General features: G+C 47.4%; 1 protein-coding gene across 4 annotated transcripts in view; it reads right to left on the bottom strand.

Moving 5' to 3' along the window:
* Positions 1-24,345, bottom strand: part of sema4c (sema domain, immunoglobulin domain (Ig), transmembrane domain (TM) and short cytoplasmic domain, (semaphorin) 4C) — a 106,859-nt gene that overhangs the window by 69,385 nt on the left and 13,129 nt on the right. For 2 of the 4 annotated variants that reach the window (XM_086207430.1, XM_086207433.1), the window contains exon 1: positions 23,319-23,981. The exons of 1 other annotated variant lie outside the window; for it this stretch is intronic. The gene's annotated coding sequence lies outside the window, so the exon portion shown is untranslated. Of the gene's footprint in view, positions 1-1,631; positions 1,743-23,318; positions 23,982-24,345 lie in introns of those variants that run through there. One more of the 4 variants, XM_086207431.1, reaches the window with a different exon arrangement.

Genomic DNA, 24,345 nt, shown 5'->3' with positions numbered 1-24,345 from the left:
AAACTCAATAATAAGTACTTTTACTATCTGAATGGATACTTCTACTTTTGCCAATGAAGCATGAACAATATTCCCAACATCTTAGCCTTTTGTAAAGCACATGTTAATTTTTTCATTTGACTAAAATGCAACAACCCCTCAAACTGAGGCAAAGCTGCTCATTCCTATGAAACATCCATTTGCCACTGAGTGGAAAACGCTTGCTGGGATGGCTGGTGAACTGTCTGCTATTTTCACCAATGCCCTTACATTACCGGCACCACAAGAAAACACACACTTTGCCAGCTCCAAACTTTGTAACAGCAGCCTGCAGCACAGATGCTATCAAAGCCTCTGGCACGGCAGGCGGTCGGAGTGCATCGACTGAGTTTTTGGCAGCGTGAAGAGCGGCTGGAAGCCCTATTGTCTCTACACGGTGACAAAAAACCCTCAGCTTTTGTTGATGTCAACAGATAACATGATTGTGAGTTTTTTCAGGGAGGCAAGTGGGACCTTCTCACTATCATCCACTCATTTCCTGTGCGAAGCTCAGAGACGACGTCGGTGCTTTTGGCAACTGATCCTGATGTGAGCGGAGGATATTGTTGTCACGTGCAGGTTGAGCAGAGGGGACGCACGCGGCAGCTGAACAAAAGTGAGTTGATTTCTGTCTTTTATCAGAGACGCGTCCATTTCCATTCTATTAAATAAGAACCTCAGTTTGTGACATCTGAAGCCCTTAAATGTGTGTTTAGGTGAGTGAGAGGAAGAAAACCTGAGAAAATGAGTGTGGCGTGTGAGCATGTTGAGAGGCCTCTGTGTGTGTGTGTGTGTGTGTGTGTGTGTGTGTGAGTGAGAGTGAGAGTGAGAGAGAGAGAGAGAGAGATGTGTTTATTTAAGTGGGAGGATGTGATGGTAAAGCACTGGCTTGGACGCAGGCCTTCTCACAACAAGGCTTAGGGCGGTGAGATTTATCTCAATATTTGTCTCATAAAGGAATAAAGCCAAACAAATCCCTGCTGCAAAGACACGCCCCTCTCATGATCCAGGTCCTTCTGCTGCACAGTTTCTACTCTCAGCATCTGCTTTTCTCTAGTTTTCCATCACAGTTAAGTGTAGAACAAAGAAGCCAGTGCTGAAAGATGCAAATAAAAGGTCAATTAACTTAAAGCGGCTGATCGCAGCTTTCTGATCTGGGAATCTGGGAATTAGCAGAGTACCGCACGACTGTCACCTGACGTGAAGCCAAACGTCTGACTCTGACCACCAGACTGGGACGGAGAGGGACTGAGACAGGGGACGCTGAGTCTATTTGTTTCAGCTGAGCTCTTTTAGCGACGAGGTCGTACTGCTGGAAGACAAACATCTCACTTCTCAGGTATGGGTGTCAATAAAACCAGAAGCGTCCACTAAAACCATGCTTGCGCTTCTTTTGTCTGCTTGGATTTTTGCCACACTATGCAATTAAAGTGCCCACAGATTATGATTGCTATGACTCAGTATCTCCCTGAAGGAGACCCTGAGCCATTACGGGGGAGGAGACGGCTCAGCGAATCCTGTGTGGGCTCTAAATAATAACAGGACAGTGAACAGGGCCGTTGAGGTAAACAGCTTTTCATTTTCAGTACAGACTCAGTGGAAGTCAGACGTACTTCTTCTCCTCTGGAATCAGCAGGCAGGAATATCCTGTTTCATTAGCTTTCCACTCACTGCTGTCGCTCTCTGTCCAACATGATGTTCGTGGCGGAGGTTCGGAGCTGCAGCTGAAATAGCAAAGAGCCAGAGAGGCCAACATGAGTCAAGAGAGGCTGAGCTTTGAGAGTAAAATGTGAGCGATTCCTGCGTCTACTCATGCGGCTTTGCTCATTCGTGCACATTCCCACTGGACGTTATGTGTTTGTGAGGCTTCATTTGTGCATGCTTGCATCTTGCCTTGCATGTGTGAGTCTGTGTGTGTGTGCGTGTGTGTGTGTGTGTGTGTGTGTGGGGGGGGGGCTGCAGCAGTGTGTGCTCCATGCATTATCTAATTACGTGGCTGCAGGAGGACGTCGTCCCTAATGGCCTGCCTGTTCCGTCTGGTGGGGCAGACAGAGGGCGAAATAAGGGCTGCCCTCCCCCTCCATGGTAACTCTCGGGCCCCTGGGGCCCCATTGCTTGGTTGGTTGTCCCACTCAGGCTTCAGCTCCACCCTTGGGGGGCGAGACGCAGAGGGGAACTAGACAGCTAAACAAATGAGATCACCTCCCACTACAAAGCCACACTCAGACCTAGGAGGTGCAGGTCATTTCACCCTGGAAACACAGATTGATCACAGGCCAATCAGAGCACAAGTACCTGCGTCCTGATCAGAGGACACCTGCTTCAGTGTCACTGCTGTCATGATGGCTGCAACCAGCCATTATTTCACTATTAATTGATGAGTCATTTAGTCAATAAATTGTCACAAAAAATTGGAAAGATGCCCGTAAAGCCCGAAATGACCATGAGAAGACTTCAGACGTGACAGACGGCATCAGCCAGGTGTTCAGAGACCAGAGGTTGATCCACCACTATCTTAGCCAGAATACTCCTGATGATAACGGCCGTGTAATAGCCTGGTAGCATCTGCACAGGCTGCCACGGTGCATGGTGCCAGCTTTCCCAGGTACTATTTCTCTGCGTAAAAGCAGTGAACAGGAAGCCATCAGGGGAAACGGCGGTAGAGGAGAAAACCGATGCTCTCTCAGACGGGTCAGTATGACGCTGCAGTGAGCGCGACTGGATGGCGCTTTACAGTTTGCCGACAGACACAATTGAGGTACAAATCTTTTCATCTAACTCAGGAAGAAGAAGAAGATACAACAGAAATATTGGAATAATCTTTAAATAGAGGAGTTTAAAGCTCCCAAACAGAGCTGCGCTGAGCTGAGCTGCAGTCTGACGGCTGCTGCAGCTCAGCTCGCTGAGTGATTAACAAACTTCTCCTTTAACAGTGAATAGACTCACACGGAGACGGGCAGCCATGATGACACCAGGCAGAGATGCCGTACGACAATTACTCATCCTTCTATTCTTGCGAGGACATCTGTTCCCCCAATACACACAGCAGGTGACTGACGTCTGCACACGCACACACAGAGCGGACGATTTAGGCTGACATAATGAAGCACATAATCACATCCACGGATGCTGAGACACAAAGGAGTTATATCAAGAAGGATTATCCCTGTTACACCCACACACTTAGATGAGCCTCCATGCACGCAAACGTGCCTTTGCCACACACATTATGAGTCCGACAAGAGCGCGACAACCTCACAAGAGCGCGACAACCTCAGACTGCTGCGAAATTAAAACGGAGAAAGAGAAGAAGGGATGGGAGTATGAATACATAAAAATGTTCTTCTCCAAGTAATACTTATTGAGGTGGCTCACCGGGGGAGGGGGGGGGGGGGGACGCACCATGTGAGCAGCTCCAGCTGAGGTCATCTTTATTAATAAACCCTCTGACAACAAACACACTCACATCAAGGCTCCCGCCCTCCTTCATCCTCACTCCCTCGCCTCCTTCCCTCCTTGAGAAATGGCAATTGCTAGACTGACACAGTGTGTCTGTAACCACACACACAAACACACACACACAAATATGCAGCATGGCCTAGAGACAGTGTGTCAGTGATCTGTCAGCGGGTAACAGTGTGGAGCAGGTGTGTGTGTGTGTGTGTGTGTGTGTGTGTGTGTGTGTTTGTGTGTGTTTTGATGTGAAGCAAAAGAGGAGTAGGCCGGTCAGCCAGACAGGAAGTTTGCCCTGCGTGCGTGTGCGCGCACACACCCACACACACACACACACACGGAAACATGCCCTGGCTCATTTATTCCTACTGACAGCAGAGGAGAGGGATGGTTCCCTGCTAGATGAGCCTGAAGGAGGATGACAGGTGTGTGTGAGCAAGAGGATGGGAGAGAGAGAGAGAGAGAGAGAGAGAGAGAGAGAGAGAGAGAGAGAGAGAGAGAGAGAGAGAGAGAGATGCACATTGAGGCCTGCAGGTGCTGAGCAGGGTTGATGATGGGAATTCGAGTGTAACCTGGGACAGACAGACATGTTGAGCACAGATCAGACCCTGGTCCCTGGACCCTGGTCCCTGGACCCTGGTCCCTGGACCCTGGACCCTGGACCCTGGACCCTGGTCCCTGGACCCTGGACCCTGGTCCCTGGACCCTGAACCCTGGTCCCTGGACCCTGGTCCCTGGACCCTGGTCCCTGACCGCAGCACCAACGCAGGTAGAACAAACCAGCACGGGGGAATGAATCTACTCAGGAGTTCCGTGAATGATTCATCTATCAGATTTAAGTCTTGTCAGATGGAAAAAATGCTGCACAGTGGTTTATAATATTGTAGGATGCAGCATGAAGAGCATAATAACAGCCTCTTAAAAAGTACTCTAGCATGAACTCAAGTGCTTTGAGGTTGTGAGGAAAACAAAATAGACTTAAATGTTACACTGTCTCACACACACACACACACACACACACACACGATGCCCTTTATATCTCAGTTGTGCTTCTAGCTTAGAAATGCCTCTACATTTTGAGGACAAGTGACTAAAACTCTCCATGGAAATGTGTTTCTTTTTGTTTTCAGCGAAAAAACATGGTTCTACGTGTTGTTAGGAAATGCTAGGACATGTAGGAAACATTAGCTCAAGTTAGCTCGCTGACTGCACAGGGACGAGCTAACGTGCTTGCTGCTGAGTCAGTATTCTGGGTTGACCTACTTGCTGGAGTCGTACCCTGTACTTCATGACAGGAGGAGTTTGCTGGCTGGAAAGTTGTTTTCCAGGTATTAGTCAGACTCCAAGGATTTCCAAGGGTAATGCAAATTCATGCATGTACTAGATAACACTAGAAAAACCCAATATATTTTATGAATATAGCTCACTTGGTTAGAAACTGCTGTATAATTACAAAATTGCATTTAAAGGTCTAATTTTTTTGCATTAAAAAGAATTTTAGCTCCAAAAAAGCCTAAGAGGGGCTTTCTAAATGTCTATAATGTGTTCTAATTATTATGATTATTATCATCATGGCATGGTTTATCGTCACATGAAGCAAACTTCTCCTCATAACATAAAAACAAAGCTGCAGCGAGAAGAATGCTGGGTCGCGCCGGGTCTGCGAGAGCGCTGGGAACAGATCACATGACACCCTTCGCCCTCAGCTGATCGTCCTGCTCATGACACGTAGGCCAGCTGGAAAATGTCACGCTCTTGCTGGTTAGAATGCTGTTAGCATTCAGTTAAAAAGCAATTTCTTTTTCCACCTCAACAAAGCAGTTTTATGGTAATTTTTTTTGTTCTTTTGAATGCAACAGCTTGAATAAAAATGAGGATTAAAAACCAGCTGATCTCCAGCATGTGTTGGTGGTGGGAGTTATGCAACGCAGCCTTCACAGCAGCATTCCTACAGTGTGTAATTGCATTTCTATATATAATTTAAATGACTGTTCAAAAATAGAAGTGAGCACATTCCAGGCATTTACATCCAGTTCACTGTTCTGCAGCTCACTAAACGGTAAACAAGTTGCGGCCCAGACACCATGACCAACGTGGATTATGTCACCTCGTCATGAGATCACGGCGGGCTTCCAGCCAATTGCTTGATGCGCTTTAAACTGTCAGGACGACTGGAGATGAGATGGAACCCTCCCTTCTCCTACATCGTGGGAGCTCAACTGGAATCACTGGTGCAGTAACGGGCAGCGAGGAACCGTGTTAATTGCTCACAGTTCAATCCAGATACCAGGATGTTTGCATGATAATTTACAAGGATGAATTCTCGTTTGCAACGACAGCAGGCCGGAGGGACGCGCTGGATTTTTAAAAGACGAAATATCTGAAGTGAATTTATCATATTAAGGATTTTGACAGAAAGAAAGGAAACCCAACAAAAATGGTACAAACCAAAGTCTCCAGTGGTTAGCAGCTGCAGTTGAGCCAGTTTCACCTCACAATTTTAACCCAGATGCTACTGGGAAAAAATAATTGCTTCAACTACAATCACAGATGATAAAATAAAATCAGCTTGGTTCCATTCTAACCAAAACCAAAACATCTCATCGGTTCCACAGACATGCAGCTTGTTTTCATTTCAACTTTCCATCAGCAGCGTAGCCTGATATCAGAGCTGCGAACTCGTCTCCGTCAACAGCAGTTGTTTCCATTTGATTGTCAACTAAATTCTAAGCGAGTTGGGAAACAAGCATTTGGTGTGTTTCTATCCATTGTGTGGAGCCAATGAAAAAAGTTACCAGGAGATGCCAGGAGATGGCGATAGAGGCAATGTTGAGCGTGGCTGCAGCAAACAGAGCAGGGGAGGAAGCGGAATGAGGGGAGGTCTCCAGGAGTCGCGGTTGGGAGGCGCTGTAATTGCAGTCTTTCCCGCCACAGACAAGATTTTCTGACAATCGGCGTTTTCACTGTCAGGCCTTAGAGGGCGCTATTGTGCACCATGTGACAGAGCACTGCACACCGGACATGCTGGACTAGTCCTGGACATGCTGGACTAGTCCTGGACATGCTGTGTCTGTCTGCGGACGAGAGCAACGTTTGGGATCATCTGTGACGACGGTCGGTCAGTCACGAGTTGAAGAATTGCTTTGTCCCAACATACTGGGAAAGAGGGATTGATCTTTTTAGAAAAAGAGGAAAAACACTTTCAAACACTGGGTTTAAAATTTTTTTTGCAAAATTGGAGGAGTTTTTTTCCGCCGAAATGTCCATCAACCTTCTTTTGATGCGGTACTTCAAGACGCACTTCATCATGAGTTGATAGAAAACCCTGAAGGACCCCCCCCCCCCCCCCCCATCAGCCGATGGACATCTAAGTCTGTCATGATGCATTAACATGCCAACATACTGGTTTGACTGGAGAGCAAACCAGTGCTGGGTGGCAGTCAGCTCGGTGGAGGATTCAAAGGTATGAATCCAGACAATCGACCAGCTCAAACTGCTGCTTCTGCTCTCATGTGAATATGCGATGCTGGCGGGCAGCTGACACACGCTGTCAGCTCTCAAGGCAAAAGCCCGGCAGTCACTCTGAGATGGAAAAGTGTTTTCAGCCTGTTAAATAGAAGCCACATCAGCACCGAACCAAACCAGCGGTGGGTTAATTGCTCAGACAGGCAGGCGGCTTGCAAATACAAATTGGTGTGTTTTAAGAAGTTTTGTCTCTTTGGAGACATATCTATTCTTACTTTCTATTGCATCATGTGACACATACTGAAACACTCAGAGGAAAACAGCTTCTGAAATTTTGAAAGGGGCTTTATTAGAAATCGACGCTGCTCCACAATTCCACGAAAGCACCAGGACGGGGGAGCGAGTCCTTCCCTGCTCCTCTCAGTCAAGGTGAGAGGGAAACTAGGCCATTTTGTAGCTGCAATGGAAAAACAAGAGCGGCAGGGTGTCTGAGTGGCAAACAGGCGGGGGCTCGGGATGACAGCGGCACAAAGAAATCGAATAAATCTGTCAGTGAACGAGGTGCAGAGACGGCCTGAAGTCGCCGAGCAGAAGTCAACAATCACACTTTTATCCCATTCGCTCAATAGGAGGCCTCGCCTTCATTCATTTCCATTTTCTTCATTCTGGCGCCTCCTTCCTCGTTTCTTTCTCTGCCGGCCACCACGTCTCACTGTCTCTACAGGAATAGTTTCACACCTCAGGAAACACACTTGTTAGCTTTCTTGCTCAAAAAGGATGCTAAATATGTAGATGGTGAACATTTAGCTACAGCAACCACAACGTATTTCTTGTGTACTTCCCTGTTTTGTTCTGTTATTGATTACACACTGAATTATTAAAGCTACGGGTCTTGTGTGCCACTTGGTTTCTAAGTACTGAAGAACTTTATAAAAAGTTGAATATTAATCTGCAGCCAAGGGACCACGAGATTAGCATAAAGACTGAAAAGTGTCTCTCTGTTGGGAGGTGAAACAGTCAGTCTCCCCGCACCTGTAAAATTCACCAATTACTTCAATAAAGCTAATTTGTTTAATGCAAAGTCCTATAATTACAAGTATGGCTTTCATCACATGATGTCAGGCATCCCAAAAGGACTTAGTGAGAAAGAAGAAGCTGTGATGGAGATGAGTAGAGAGAGAGAGAGAGAGAGGAAGCTAGTCACAACACAAAGAGGCCACGCCCTCAATCGTGCCGACATGTAAGCCGTCATGTTGCCGGCTGTTTAAACAGCCGGGTTATAGAGTCAATCAGCCCCGTTCAGCTGCCATGAAAGCAGAAATTAACTGGAGCAAACTGGTTTTTGTACCAGACAGTAAACGCCTTTATTCCTGCAGTAAAGTTTAACACAGAAGTCTCACTTTGAGTCACTTTTCCAGCCTCCAGTTTTTGGAACGTTGGCATCGATGTTTGGCTGTAGAGGTTTTGGCTGCGTAAAAGAGCAGTACTTTTATCATATATGGTTGATGGATACATCACCGAGTGGCAGAGATACACACTGATGTGTTACTGATGCGTTACGTGTGTGTTTCGTGTGTGTGTCTGTCTGTCTGTCTGTCTGTCTGTCTGTCTGTCTACAACAGGGGTCGGCAACCCGTGGCCCCGGAGCCACGCGCAGCTCTTTCATCCCTCTGCTGCTGCTGTGGCTTTGGAAAGTAAATAATGAGTATTTTATTCATCCGTCCATCCATCCCTCCATCCATTTTCCACCACTCTCCTGGAGCCTAGTGTTTTATTTATATTTTTTATTTTAATTTGCCTTTTTTAAATGTAATTCTAAATTTGAAGATTATGGTGATCTTATAGCATCAAAATAAAACATGTTCAATTTCTTGTCACACAAAACACTCGTAACAATCGTGGATGTGCGACACCTGCTGGCCCAACCGTGGGCCACCTGCACACACACACACACACACACACACACACACACACACACACACACACACACACACACACACACACACACACACACACACACACACACACACGTACAATGTACCTAGACAAAGGACACACAGACACACACACACACACTGGTAGAGGTACATGTACACCCTGATTCAAACCCATGCAGATGTGCAGAGGTTGACACACATTCACAAGCAGACACAAAGAAACAGCCACACAGACTCGGTGAAACAAAGGCACAGGCGCGCACACAGACACACACAGACACACACAGACACACACACACACACACACACACACACACACACACACACTGAGACAGACGGCGTGGGCCTGACAGCATGCAGCAGAGCCTCAACCTGCGCTGTGATGCTCAGAGCAGCCTGGCAAAGAGAAGCACCATCGTCATAAAATGTGTGTGTGTGTGTGTGTGTGTGTGTGTGTGTGTGTTCATGCTGGTGCGGTGGTGAACCCAGCTTTAGAGAGGAGAGAGGAAGGTTCCGTATGCTACATATTACATTAGGTTTTTGAACAACACAGCAGCTCTGTAGAACAAAGCAAGCACATCCAGGCAGCAGCATCACAGCCAGACGCAGGTTATCATAATCATCAATGAGTGCACACACACACACACACACACACACACACACACACACACACACACACACACACACACACACACACACAGTTGTGTGGTGGTACTCCAGCACAAGAGTCCTGACTGGCCCTCACATTCAAGTGGCTTTCACAGCCGCTTGGATTTTATAGCTCAGATTGTAATCAGCCCCAGCAGCACAAGCTCCTGCTCCACCTCCACATTACTGCTGGGGCAGAGACAGCGTTGAGCCTATTTAGCTCAACTTCACCTTCCTGCTCCTCAACGCAGGTTTCTGCTAGCGCGTAGGCTAACTCACATCAATCTTCACCAAATCCTGTTGTCTACCAAACATACAGATTTATTCTGAACTCGTCCTGCGTGTTACAGCCTGTCATTGACAGAATCCACTTTATTTCAAGCAGCAACACTACAACACATTAGCTAAAGCCATTCTCAGGGAAGCACACTCACCAGGGACACGTGTGTGTGCTCGTTTGGACCTGACGACTGCAGTATTGACCCTGCAACTGCAAGCTTGATGACGTCATAAGACCCTCCAGGCACCTCTGAGTCCTCCTTTTGGGCTTCATAAATGAAACGTGATTGATTCATCATGTTAGCGTTGTAGCTTGTTAAGCAAACCACGTCTACTCCAGTTTTCTGTAGAGCACAAAACAGACATCAAACACACACACGTGACCAATTCGTACTTGTCTGAATGCCGATAACAGCCTTAAAAACAAGGACAAGTTTGTGGGATGGAGAATAAAGACGAGCAAACAATCCAGCCAGAACAACAGAGGAAACGCTCTTCTTTACCGTTACAGTTAAACGACAACATCATGATCCAGCAGAACCAATTTAAGCAGAAATCCATGTCCGAAATCAATCAAATCTTGGTTGAACCATCAGAGATGTCTGCATTATTGGCAGGACTTGCTGAGCTGGTTGTTCTCAGCAGGGCTCAATGAGTTCCAACTGCCCTGCGAAGCAAGGCGGCATTCCTGCTGTGGGACCTCACGTCTCCGAAAACGTTAACAAATTGACCGCAGATTAAAGGAAACAACTGCAATATCGTCTAAAATGAGAGGGAGGTTGTTGATGGAGGAGCCTCTCAGCCAGCAGAAGCTACTGGGTTTTGTAAAAACGCAACGGACACTGACTTGTTTCCATTTCCTGTTTTTTTTGTGCGTGTGGACTTGGCCTACTAACTTCTAGGAAACATGGTGCCATGGTTGTCACATCCTCACCACCTCTCCACTGCCCCCTACTGTTCACATGAGCGTCACATCTCATGTCCGTGTTCGTTCGTTTCTGAGCACGTGCACAACCACATCTCAGACGCAGGACACAACATGGCAAACGTGAGCGTGCAGGTAAAAGCAGGGAAATATTCGTCCTTACAACTACGACTGACTCAACAGCAGTAGGACCTCCAGGATTTGGGGAAGTTCCTCCTCTGTCATCACAGCTGGTTCGTGTGAAACACGTTAACCATCCAAGTTTACTTTCATCCTGAGTGAAACAGACGAAGCAGGAACACGTTCAGGCAGGAAGTGAGGTCGGCGTCGTTTGGCAGGTTGCTTGGATTAGTTTAGCCTGAGGTACGGCTGTTTGAACACTTGTTCTTTCGTATAAAAAATGACTATTACAACTTCAGATTCCTGTTTGGCACGAACCTCTCCAACATACACAGCTCGGGTACAGTGCCAACATGACACACACTCTGTAGAACACACACGCTGTTATCCAGCGAAGCATCAGGGGAAAGATGGAGACACACACTTCACCGCGGCGTCCACACACACGTCCGGTTATCCCCACATGCACACACAGCAGCTAAATTCATTTCAGAATCAATTAATTAAAAAGCCCAGCCCTTTCCCTCAGGGAGTGAAAGACAAATTTGAGGAATTTAATCCTTGTACACAAATGAGAGCCGTTCAGCTGCAGAGATACGAGAGGCCAGGGTGGACTGAGGGATGGAGGGATGGAGGGATGGAGGGGTGGGCGATCAATGAATGTTAAAGAGGGAAGGCGATTAAACTCAGTCGCTTCATTTTGACACGGCTTCACCTACTTTGACTCTTCCTCTATTTCTGTCCACGGAAAGAAGAAAACGCTATATCAGCAGAGAAAATGAGCAAGATGGAAAGAGAGAGAAAGTATGGTGTGTGTGTGTGTGTGTGTGTGTGTGTGTGTGTGTGTGTGTGTTTCTGCAAGTTCATCAGCATCTCTCTCTCTCTCTCTCTCTCTCTGTCTCTCTCTCTGCTCACATTAGTTTTAGGCTTTGTTTTAGAAAGACGTGTTATGGATTTTTTTCTGACACGTAGACACAGAGGGGGGTTCAGAGTATGTGTGTGTGTGCCTGTGTGTGTTCTCAGCAGCTGGTCTGACCTCGGGCTAAAAAATCATAATAAAGGGTTTGCCTCTCTCTCCTCCCTGGTGTTCTTTAAAAAGACTTTGCCTAATAGGTACAAAAAAAAAAAACACAACACTGCAAGATAAACTGTTCCATATGCCACGAGTCTGTGTGTGTGTGTGTGTGAGAGAGAGAGAGACAGAAAGAGAAAGAAACAGAGGGATAATGGTGAGTGCAAGTGTGTTAGAGTTAATATAGGAGTTGTGTGTGAGCGCGTGTGTGCGGTATTAGTCCAGGTGAGTGTGTATGTAGTATGTGTGTATGAAGAAGTTTGTGTGTATGAACAAATGTTTTAATTTCTTTTCCTCCAGTAAAACTAACCAATCAGGAACGATCTCAAGTGAAAGTTCAGATTTGATGGTTTTCAGGACAATCTTGCAGTGTCTCGCTAATTCAACAAACTTTAAAAACACTCCAACAGTCAAAGAGGCTAATAGGAGTTAGCCCAGAAGTCAATTAGCTGTATTTGTACAGGAAGTTGCGTGTACTGCTGGTGTTTGTGTGCATGGATGGACACATCTCAATTATGATTTGGAATTTTTTTCTTGGGTCCTACATTTTTGTGTATTCACTCATTCATTCCAGCCTGGATGTGAAAGTACTGCAGGGTCCGTCAATGCATTTGGATCCACTCCAGAACCTCCCGGGTTCCACGCAGCGACGAGCTGATCAACAACCCACCAGACGGAGGGGAAAACTCCCTGCCAGAGTTAATGACACGTAAGTACTAGCAGTAAAGTAGATACTACCTACAGTGCAGACGGCGGTATATCTTCTTACTCGGTGGTATTGTATGATCCTGAAGCATTCGTGGTGAGAGGCAGTATATTACTGCGTAGTGTAGCTACATGCTATTACATGTTGGAAACGTTAGCCTCCATACATCATATTTTATGGGCTGAACATGTGTTTTGAATAGAAGATCTTAAGGGTTGCCACGTCACTGATGGAATAACATTACGATATTCTCCCTCTCGTGTGTTGTGGAGTACGAATACTTCATCTTCCACCAGCGGACAGCGTGGATGTTTTGACTTTATGGCTGAACGAGAAGCGTGTACACGTGAGCGTGCGGCCGGCTACATGTGGAGAGGCTGATGATGCCGGTGTCAAAATAAGAAGCAGAATGAGCACCAAGTAATGAAAGATTGAGGAAGCGAGTGAGAGAGGAAGGTGAGACGGTGTTGGAAATGATGGTGTAATTGTTGACTGCTGGTCGGCTCTTATCTGGGCTTCTCAGAGCTGTTGTGTAGCTACGCTGGCTTCTCTCTTGCTTTCTTATCTCTGTTTGTGTCTTGGAGTGGACCAAACCTGGCAACCCATATTCCCCCTCCCTAGCCCTCGTACTCCCCCCTTTTTATCTCTTTTCTGTCACATCACAGTGGCTTCATCTCATTGAGCATTCCACATCTCTCTCTTTCTTTCCCTCTTTCTTCGTCCATGTCTTCAGACAGACAGGCACCCTGCAGAGAGCAGTGGACTGGAAAAGAGCAGCAAGAGATGGGGGAGTGCAACCAGCGGGGGTCAGAGGTGAGTCTGCAGCAGGATAGAGGTGAATGAGGCCACAGACTCACTCACTCACTCACTCACTCACTCACTCACACACACACACACACACACACACACACACACACACACACATCTCCCAGATCATTCTACTGCTGCTTTGGTTAGCAGCAAAAAACTGTGAGGCCAAGTTTCCCCAAACTTGGTGGATGGGTGTCGCACGTACCGGGACAGACGCCATCAAATGTCAGGTCAGGTCCGTTTAACACAGCAAAATACTGCATTGCTTTGTGTTGGGTTTGGCTTCCCAGAGGTCTCTCAAAATGGCTTCAAGTTATAGGAAGGTTTTGGTACAACTCTTGCAGGAACAGACACTAAATAATCAGAGTTTCATTCAGAGGTAAAAAGGATAAAGTATGTAAATGTATAACGTGTAGAGCGGCACAGGAATGAAGCCTACAATCAGGAAAGAAGTTGGTATCATGGAGCATTCGGTTTCCTGCTCACAAAGTCCAAGGGTTTTTGGGTTGCACGTCTGATAAATACGGTTGGCGGTGAGGTCAAGCTTAGCTGTTCTCATTCTTTGGTCTGAAGCATAAAATAAATCAGAATGTATCAATTGGGAATTTAAAGTTTTTAATGGGACTTAAAAACTGCTGAAAAGTGGCTTAAGGACACACAGAGGCTGTTGTGGACATCAAACAAGATCACGTCGACTGAAGAAGTGCGAAGCGTAGTCGCGGCGACGTTGAGGTCACGCTTGCGTGGTGTCGGTCTTTCACAGCCTAACATTACTTTTGTACTTCTAATCACTGCATTGACGTTTTAAAAAAAAAACCTTCAAGTGATGCTTGTCGTGAAGAGGATCTCCCTGCAAAAGATGTTTTCGTGTCATAACCTTGTTTTTCGACCTGTGGGATTTTTGAGTGAATATGTCTTTCGGAAATTCCGACTCGGCATGCAGGAGCCTTGGCACATGAACCTACAATGCAATAAATCACTGGAAGCTATTTTTCAAAGCAGGAGTCTAATGATGAAAAGTCGTGAGTTCGAAGGCTGTGTTGCACTGGCAGCTCTCAGGGAGGCTGTGTGAGTGTGCGAGATGCACCAGCACTGTTATATAATATGCTGTCCTCTCCCGCAGTAGCCCAACATTTACATTCAGTGTTTACTGTGTGTGTATCTGTGGTGTCTGCAGGATCTCATCAAGCTATCGTGGGCAATATGCAAAGCAGACAAAAAGGTGGGGAGGTGGCATCATCAACAAAAACACACAGCAGGTTTAGAATCTGTAGGCATCGTTCTGCACAGCCTGTATTTGCTTTTCATTTGAAGCAAAAAAAAAGGTTTAAATCTTTCATAAGAGGCAACAGAAGTGACAGGTTAAATCACAGCAGCAGCTGCTGTTAACACTCTATCAGTTTCTGCTTCGTGAACTAAAAGAGCAGTGACTCATACGGGCTCACATCCTGCTGGAGTCGTCATACAGGGATCCATGAGGCCAAATCTGATTAGTCAGTCAGGGGCCAAGGCACCTCACTCCTCTTCATCGTGCTTTAAATCATTTTCTACAAATGGCACCGGCTCTTTCCTGACACATCCCTTGTGAGAAGGAAAAGAAATATGCTCCGTCTTAGGAGATGTTGAAACAGTATTCACACATTGTTCGCCATCCTCTTCACACTTGCCACAATGGCCCAGTGGTACCGAACTGAATTACTTGGTCAGAACTAGGAGTCACACTGGTCTATTATATATTTTTCAATCATTCAGGGTGGCACTGACATTCCTATAAGAAGATAGACGAGTTCCATTAGGAGGTGCAAGGCAAAGTGCACTTGAATTCCCAGGTGAAAGACTTGGTAAATATTTCTACTGAAGACTAAGTTTGACTCCAGACAAACACAGCAGGAAATAGCGAGAGAAGCTCTCACTTTCCCAAAGCTAAGCTACTCCCACGCACTTGCACAGGGAAGTTCTAACAGAGCTGCCATGGAGGGGGCCTCCTGTTGCTGATAAGCCTGCACAGGCCCCTACAGTATGTAGTGCCTATCCCGGGGAGAGGCCATTAGCCCGGCTGCAGCTCCTTCCTGGATAAGCTGCAGCTTACCAGCCTGCGAGCCGCAGGGCAACTTTTTATTGTCCTCTCCAAACTTTACATGTGAGGCGATAGCGAGGGAGGGTCTGCTGGAAGGAGTCTGCTGTACAGTATGTGTGTGCACTCAAGCTGTGCGCTCCCAGCACTTCCTGCCCACTAACGGCCAGTCCCACGGTAGGGAGGGCGAGCTCCGCTGGACCAGAACAATGCCAAAAAAAGGCTGTCATAAAAACAAAATACCATGCTCTGGTTAGCATGAGGATGGGGTGGGCAGGGGCCTGCTTTCCCCGCCACATCCCTCTACTGCCTACTCCATTTGCATCATTATTCACGCGTGTGCACACGCACACACACACTCACACACACACGCATGCACGCACGCACGCACACACACACACACACACACACACACACACACACACACACACACACACACACACACACACACACACACACACACACACACACACGCTCCCTCATAGAGCCACTCCATGAGCCAGTATATGGGATTTCTACTGTTATCTGTTGCTGGTTGCCTGTGCACATTTGTATAGACTACCAGGGAAACAATGCATAGACTGAATATGCATAGCAGCATCACAATGTTGCCACTGACAGTAAACAATAGGAACCTCTGCATTCACACTGGGCCCAAACAAATTTGACGCGTCGCCACAACCAAAATAACAGAAAGGGAACAAAGCACGTACAAAAACAGAGAGCAACTCTGAACCTGAAAACATCTGCTGAACCAGAACAAACAACCCCACAAGCAGGCGTGTTACGGCCTCAGAAAACATCCTGAACACTTCACACCGTGCCTCTGAAACACAGTAGGCTCAACGACACGGTTCTCTTCTGTTGCCGAGCATATAACATCTCTCCCCAATCCAGTTTAACAGCTTCAACCACACAGCCAAGACTGGACAGACCCTGGAAACAGAATGAGACGGGGCAGATGACTCCTGCTGCTATTAGAAGAGGAACTTAGTGGACAAAATCCACCATAGTGAAGATTCCTCTCCCTCTGTGCATCCCTGACTCAGGCATACATGGATGGAAACTACTGTATGCAGCCAACACAGCCTATTACAATATAAGGTCCCAGTGGTGAAAAAGATTTAACTGCAATGATAACTCATTAAATGAATATTTTTTTGGGGAAAAGCTTTTTCTTCCCTCCAGAGAAAAGTCTGTCTGTATGGTAAATAAAGTGTTCAGCTTTGCTTAGCATAAAAACCTAAAGTATTGTATGCTAACATCACAAAATATGCTCACAGGACACAAAAAAAAAATTACAAAAACCAACTAAAACACATCTCTTGTTTTGTTAATGCCTGAAGTTATAGTTTTAGTGGGAAACCCACAGGAGCAGCCAGCTAGCTTGTAGCTGTCCCCTTTCAGGCTAAGCTAATCAAATATTTCCCTGTCCGCAGTTTTACAACTTCATATCCCGTCTTTCATTCAGACATAAACTGGCACCTTTAGACCAATTCATATTTCAGCACTAAACCTGCTGGTTCATATTGATGATGTCATCATTTTTTTATGACATTTACTGAACCCTGCTCCTCCTCCGGTACGTAGAAAATCCATTTAACCTTTCCAACTGTCTGCATTCTGTTTTACATAAAGCCTGGATGGGAATCCAGCTGCAGGCGCATGTAAAGAGAGAGAGAGGGAGGCAGCAGATGGTCAATAATGGTCAGTTGGTAACAAACAAGCAGGTCAGGCCTCCCCACCAGCAGTCATACATAATGCAGAGGGTCTGAACCCACCCAGAGCGACTCCGCCGGGCGTCCAAAGGGTTGGTTGACTCTCCAAGCACGTCACAAAAAAGGCAGATACATTCCGGTGCCTGTAATATTGAAGATTGTAAGTTTGGGGTTAAAGCCAATACAAACCTAAAATATTCAGAGTTTCAAACTAAGGCTGCATTTAATTCAAGCAGGACGACAATGACTTATCACAGCCTGCAGTTTCACAGCTCCTCCGTGAGATCGATGACATCCGATCAACCCGATCAACACCCAACGTCCGAAATCTGGCATTTTCCCGACCTGAGAGCAATCTGAGGTGCCTGACACAGTTCTTCCTCTTTGACCGCTGCTGCCTCCCGTACGTATTCAGCTGTAAACACACACTCCTCTCTGCTGGTCCGCTGTAGATTGTGAATGTGCTTTCTGTGGGGCGGCTAAAGGCTGTCAGGCAACAAAATGTAAGACGGAAAACTTAAATTGAACAACAGAAAAGCCAAACCATATCTGCAGTAAAGTACAAAGAACCAATATCACAGCTCGTGGAAAACAGAGCTGAATTGTCCAAATGAGTGAAAGTCTTTTACTAAAAGAGGGTTGTGTGTGCCGTCAGTGAAGGCAGCATAACCAAAAAATGTCAGTCCCTCTCTTTTTGTGAGAGGCTCATGTGCATGTAATTTGTCACAGAGAAGTTGTTGCAGATACAAAACAGCCATTAAAATGTGTTGGCATCCCTAAAAACATGGCGTCAAGGCTGTGAGCTCCAGGCCACAGGGAGCAGGAGGCTAAAAACATGGCGGCTCTGACGATTCTCTAAACAACTTGGACTATCGAGGCTTCAGGACACCTGGATTACTTCAGACAAGCAGTACTTTTGGGTGAGCCATCCCTGTAAGATAGAACTTACACTCAGAATAGATCAGACATGACCAGTGTAGCCCAGCGCTGCTCTCTGCTAGCACGAGCCCAAGCGTGTGCGTCCTAGCGGGAGCGATGGATTACCCTCCTCCTGCTTGCTCTTTTGTTTCAGACCTTAGACTCGAGTGATTCTCCTCGCTGAAGCGCTCTGACACTTTTAAAATCCCACTAATCAGCCTGACAGGTGGCAAAAGAGAGCAAACAAAACTGGTGCATCCAACGCCACTCGCTCTCCACATTTGCCTCGCGGAGCATCAGTGTGTGCACCATATTGTATTTTCCACCAGTCTGACTTTCCTGGAAAACAGTCCTCCCCCAGGGCCGATTTATTTATTGATTAGCCCAAAGGGGGGGGGGGGGGGGACTGCATCATTCATGGAGGGTGACAAATATTTATAACCGCCATGTGTTTTATATTCTGAGAGCACGTATGGATGCCATTGAGACTTCATTTAATTTAAATGAAATTATTTGACAGGAAGATCCATAATGCCAGGGCAAGCAGGGCGCTGGCACTATTGTTAGAGCCTCCGAAGGATTATAGTACTTCACTCTATCATAGTTTTCTCTCACAATACACTGAATGTGCACTTTTCTGTTCAATTAAAGTTGAGCTATATAAGTGGTAAGTGCTTACTCTTTGGCAATGCAAAAATGACCTCATTATGTTGAGTCGAAACGAGGGGAAGATAGAGGAATATGTGTGCATCGAGAGAGAGAGAGAGAGAGAGAGAGAGAGAGAGAGAGAGAGCGAGAGAGTGCTCAGAGCAAAGCGTAAGTTGCAAAGGAGCAAAAAGCTTCTTGTCCTGGAACAACTGCAATCACGGGCGCTGCCAAAACCTTCTGGATCCATCCTCGCCGCCTGACAGAAATGCCTCAACAGGCGTTTAAGTGCTGAGAGGGGGGTTGTGCGCTGTGCTGTGTGAGAGCGCGTCAGCTTGCTGCTTGTTTTCTAAAGTAATCGTTCCCTTTTGTAGCATTTTAGCATCAGTACGCCTCAGCCACATCTACTTGGTTTCTGCAAGAGCGATGACCTGTGGGTCATCAAGCCCAGGGAGCTCAACACACTGCAGCTCAGTAAAACAAAGGCCAGTGGCATTGAGTGGAGATGTTGCATCAAACCATGACAAAAGCACAATCACTAATTGTAATGGACATCAACACTGCTAACACAGACACACCAGTCCTGCACAGGAAGTTGTGCTGTTGCAGTTAAGATTTGGAGCAGCAAAGAAGGACCGATGGAACATTTGTCCCAGGGCGCTGAGATGTCAGCAGCGTGTCAGTGCTTTACAGGATGCTGTTACAGCATCAGGGCTATGGTTGGTGGCCGATGATGCTCTGCGTTCTCTGTATGTATTTGCTGTTCTACCAGATCAGTCACGACCACACGGGGTGGGTCTTACAGTGGTTAAAAACAAAAGACATATGAATACTAGTCGATCAGGCCTGGCTTTGGTACACGGTGACCAGGTGTCACTCTTGGCTAACGGTAGCTGCACAGCTAACTGAGCTAGCGGCTTCCAGCAGCTAACTGAGCCAGCGGCTTCCAGCAGCTAACTGAGCCAGCGGCTTCCAGCAGCTAACTGAGCCAGCGGCTTCCAGCAGCTACCTGAGCCAGCGGCTTCCAGCAGCTAACTCCAACATGTAAAAAACTATCTGACCCAAGTTCACATTTGGAAGAGCAGCATAAAGTCGCTCTGTGTGAGCTCTGCCACAGAGCCTCGGAGAAATGAAGGCTCATCACAGCAACGGAGGTCAAAGTAGATATATCTACAGAGGAGGCAACAAGGTTCATGGTTCCCTCAGCACACACACACACACACACACACACACACACACACACACACACACACACACACACACACACACACACGGAGTGTCTACAGTCTGTGAACATAATCAGAAAGCAGGCAGATACAAAATGAAAGCATGAAAACAGAAGGTTTATATCACTTTGACCCTGAACCCCAGCTGCCAGAGTCCATTACCACAATGTTCTTGTAAACAAGCCTCTTCCTTTCCTTCTTTTCTAAACATCAGCTCGTCCAGCCCAGCCCAACCTCCCGCTGTTACCCTCCAGCAGACACACACACACACACACACACACACACACACACACACACACACACACACACACACACACACACACACACACGACCCATCTGCCTCTGCTCTCCAGACCTAGCATCTGGCCTGCCATGAAACATAGCTCTGTTCAGCACACACACACACACACACACACACACACACACACACACACACACACACACACACACAAACATGAGCATGCACGCACACACACACAAACAAGAGCATGCACGCACACAGTGGAGCTTCAGAAAATTGGGTGATAGTGTTGATGCAGGATCAGAACACAGGGTATGGCTGGAGATGTGAACTCCCTTCAGCTTAGTCAGGAGCACAACACACACACACACACATACGCGCGCGCGCACACACACACACACACACACACCAGTTTGAAATGCTGCAAAAAAAGAAGGCAAATCTGCCTCTGAAAGGGATTGTTAAAAGAAAAGAAGAGAAGACAGAAGAGGACTCAAATCGCCGGATTTAAAATCCAGTTGTTTCATCAGCGGGAAGCTGGCGCATCAACTGTTGCTCAGCAGCGGATGAGAAAGAAGCCTTTTCCCACCGCCAGCACTACATCATCACTCACCAGTTCACATCCATGTATGCTGTGCGTGTGTGTGTTCCTGTATGTGAAGCTGCTGAGTTACATAATAAGAAATCATCCCATTATCACGGGAGTTTACTGTGCATTCAGCTGCTCGCCATGTGGGCTTCAGTTTCTGTTGCGTTGATGTGATGCATGTGTCACAGTGATGACAACTAAACACACACACAGCAAACAGGAGACATCTGGTGCCGTGACGATATAACAGCCATGATGTAATGTTGACCCTTCGGTGTCAAAACACACAGTTTCTGTCACATATGTGAACACAATTGGGGAGGCAGGGACATGTTACAGATAGCGAGGGCTGGATTTCACTCCCCAATGTGCACGTGCTTGGACAGCTGTGGACAGCTGTGGACAGCTGTGGACAGCTGTGGACACGGAGTACTTCTGCAAGGTTCTGTGCAGTAGTTTGCCATCAGAACGGGCTGCATTGTGATTATTGTCTGTTTGGTAACAACAAATTGGAAGTACATGGAGTTCGCACATGTTCACCCTCTGATGATGCAATCGACCCCCCCCCCACATCAGCGCGTGTGTAAGCTGACGGCTCAGGAGTCGAGCATCCAAAACACAACAGGACTCACACATTTGAGTGATCGATACATTCTTAAGACTTGGGCTCCATCAAAACCGTAGTACGACAAGAAAAAGACTGCTTAGAGAAGCAAACAGTGTGTGTGTGTGTGTGTGTGTGTGTGTGTAGGAGCTGTGGGAGCACGGCTGCTACACCAGAGCCTGATGCATGAGGTTCTTTGAGTGCGTGACTGTGGGCTGTCATTGTGTGTGTGTGTGTGTGTGTGTGTGTGTGTGTGTGTGTGTGTGCATGCGCGTGTCATGAGGAGTTTGTGAGGGAAGATGGGAAGGAGGCTGGCCGTGAGGATGTGGAGTCCATTGTCTGTGCGACAATGAAGATATCGAGTCGGCAGGAGTCCTGTGGCTCTCTCAATGGAGGCATTAACATCTGGGACCAGAGGCTAGCGCACGCGCGTGCACGCGTGTCTGTGTGTTTGTGTGTGTGTGTGTCTTTGTTGTAACTGCAGTGGCTGAAACTGAATTTTAAAAGCTTTCTCTTGACAAACTAGAAATAATGCCAATGTCAAGAGGAATTCAACAATAAAATGCTTTCCGTCCTTGTAACCTGCCTGAGTCGAACATAATCTACTCTGTGTTCACATCCAGGATTACGTCTAGTTTTTAAAGGCCTGAGAACTTTATTTCACAAATTAAAAGGTGAGTCTGGAGGATTATCCCTCTACATTGCAAATGTCAACTGCCAGCTAACGCTGAACTCAGTACTTTCATTAATCTTTTGGAAAATGACACGGTGACACACTGGCAGACCTGTCTAAAAAAACTAAAACTACGAACAAGTTAATGAAGAATTTACACAAATATCACAGCAGAAAATTGATTCTGGAGGATATTAAGCCATCCTCCCTACTTCCTGCATCCCTCATGCTATTAACAAGCCTCTGCTAACTTCTCTCAGGGCCTGCTGGCTCCACCCCCCCCCCCCCCCCCCCCGTCTCGTAGTTAACTGGCACCGGCACCGTTCAGCTTGTAAAAGAAAAAATAAAATAACAGGCACCCTCTCCTCCCTCCCTCCCTCTCTCTTCCTCCTCAAACACCTTTTTACACAACCCTTGCCAGTCCAGTCCAGCATGCCCCCTCCAATAATTACTATAATCACTCAAGTGAAGCTAATACTTCATTCATTAATGGCAAAAAAGTCCGAGGGGTAGAGAAGCACTCCAAACGTCAAGTCGGTGGATTATGTGACTATAAGAGCTTAATTCGCAGGGCAGATGGAGGCAGGGTTCGCTCCCTCATGAGTGCTGTCATTCAGGACTTCACGGACCAGGAGAGCTTCAGGCGCGTGCAGCACAAAAATCACAAGTCATAGTTTTGGAGCTGCAAACTCTCTGCTCAGACGTCAGGTGGGTATGAGCAGAATGTTGAGCTTGAGAGACGCAGGAGCTTCCTAAAAGTTGAGAGTGTTGACACACACACACACACACACACGCACGCACACACACGCAGTAACGGCGATGTGAGGAGTTCTCTGGGGCATCAGGGAGACCATCCACACAGGGCTGCTAAAAGTGGAGCAGCTGAGAGCAAAGATCTACACGCCGGAGTTGATCCGCGTCCAGCGGCTCCCGCTGGCCGCAGTGCGCCGTGTTTACACTCCGCGAAATGAAGATGAAGTTGCACCACACAGAGCCCGCAAACACACGGAGCCCGCAAACACACGGAGCCCGCAAACACACGGAGCCCGCAAACACTCGGAGACCTCGATGGTGCGGTGCCGCATCTCCCGGCGAGGGCGACTCATGGCAACAGTTGGAGATCCGGAGATCTCCCTCCGTTTCCGGCCCCTGGAGCACTGCACCCACCGTCGGGGTGAATCCCGCACACAAACTTACCTTCCCACCACGCTGACGGTGCGGTGCCGCTGACGGTTCCGTGCGCTTCCCTCTCCGTGTCTCTCCGGCAGCACAGCCACTATCCGTCCCCGTCTTCCTCTCCGTTATCTTCTTTTCTGAATCAGAGTTCTGAATTATTCCATGTCCTGATTAATGTCACATGAACTCGCCCGGGGTTTCCTCGCTTCCCTCCGCTTGTTTCCTCTGCAAATTCAAAAAAAATATTTGGACTAAATGGCAAACGGAGCCATCTGATCCTGTCATTCAGTTCTGGACTGAAGAGCCTGGCTCTCCGCGCAACTCCCTCCCAGGGCTCTGAAACACGAAACCAGAGGAGGAGGAGGAGGAGGAGGAGGAGGAGAAGAAGGAGGAAAAACCAGAAGAAAGAAAAGAAAGCGTGAATTTAATCCGGAATCTGGGACGAGCGAGCTGGAGCTCTACCCGACTCTTTGTCTCTCTGTGGCTGCGCACAAGTTCCAGCAGTCCGAGGCAAACACACGCATGTCGGAGTGGTCGCGGCGCTGCGTCGCTGTGCCAAGCTCCACTGGAAATAATGTGTGTGTGTGTGTGTGTGTGTGTGTGTGTGTGTGTGTGGGTGTGGGTGTGAGTGAGAGAGAGAGAGAGAGGGAGAGAGGCGCTGCGGCGTGCGTGCGGCCTCAGCCTACTTCTGCAGTAGGAATCACAGCAGGGACTTGAGAGGATTTTTTTTTTCTAAAAAGCACAGGAACAGGTCTCCGCCCATTAGCCTCTCGGAACAAGGGCCCCGACACAGCCGAGGGGCCCCCAGCAGCCATTAGCTGCGTGATAAAGTCCGCTTCATTGTGTGGAAAGTGCTTCCCGACCTGGAGTCTGACCTGACACGCTCTCAGGTCCTTTCTAACTGGGTCTTCGCAGCCATCTGAGCCGTTAAAGAGACCATCGACTCTCCACTTCCTCCTTGGAGGGCCACTTCCTGCCAGGTGGAAGGGCCCAGCAGAGCAGGCAGACATCCTCACTGGATCAGTGCAGCAACACACCCTTATATAAG

The sequence above is a fragment of the Aulostomus chinensis genome, chromosome 6, assembly GCF_037954235.1.
Source record: "Aulostomus chinensis isolate RoL2024-O1b breed Wild chromosome 6, RoL_Achi_v1.0, whole genome shotgun sequence".
In the NCBI taxonomy this organism is placed as follows: domain Eukaryota; kingdom Metazoa; phylum Chordata; class Actinopteri; order Syngnathiformes; family Aulostomidae; genus Aulostomus; species Aulostomus chinensis.
Note: the sequence above shows the minus strand (reverse complement) of the source record. Positions and strands in the feature narration are given on the sequence as shown.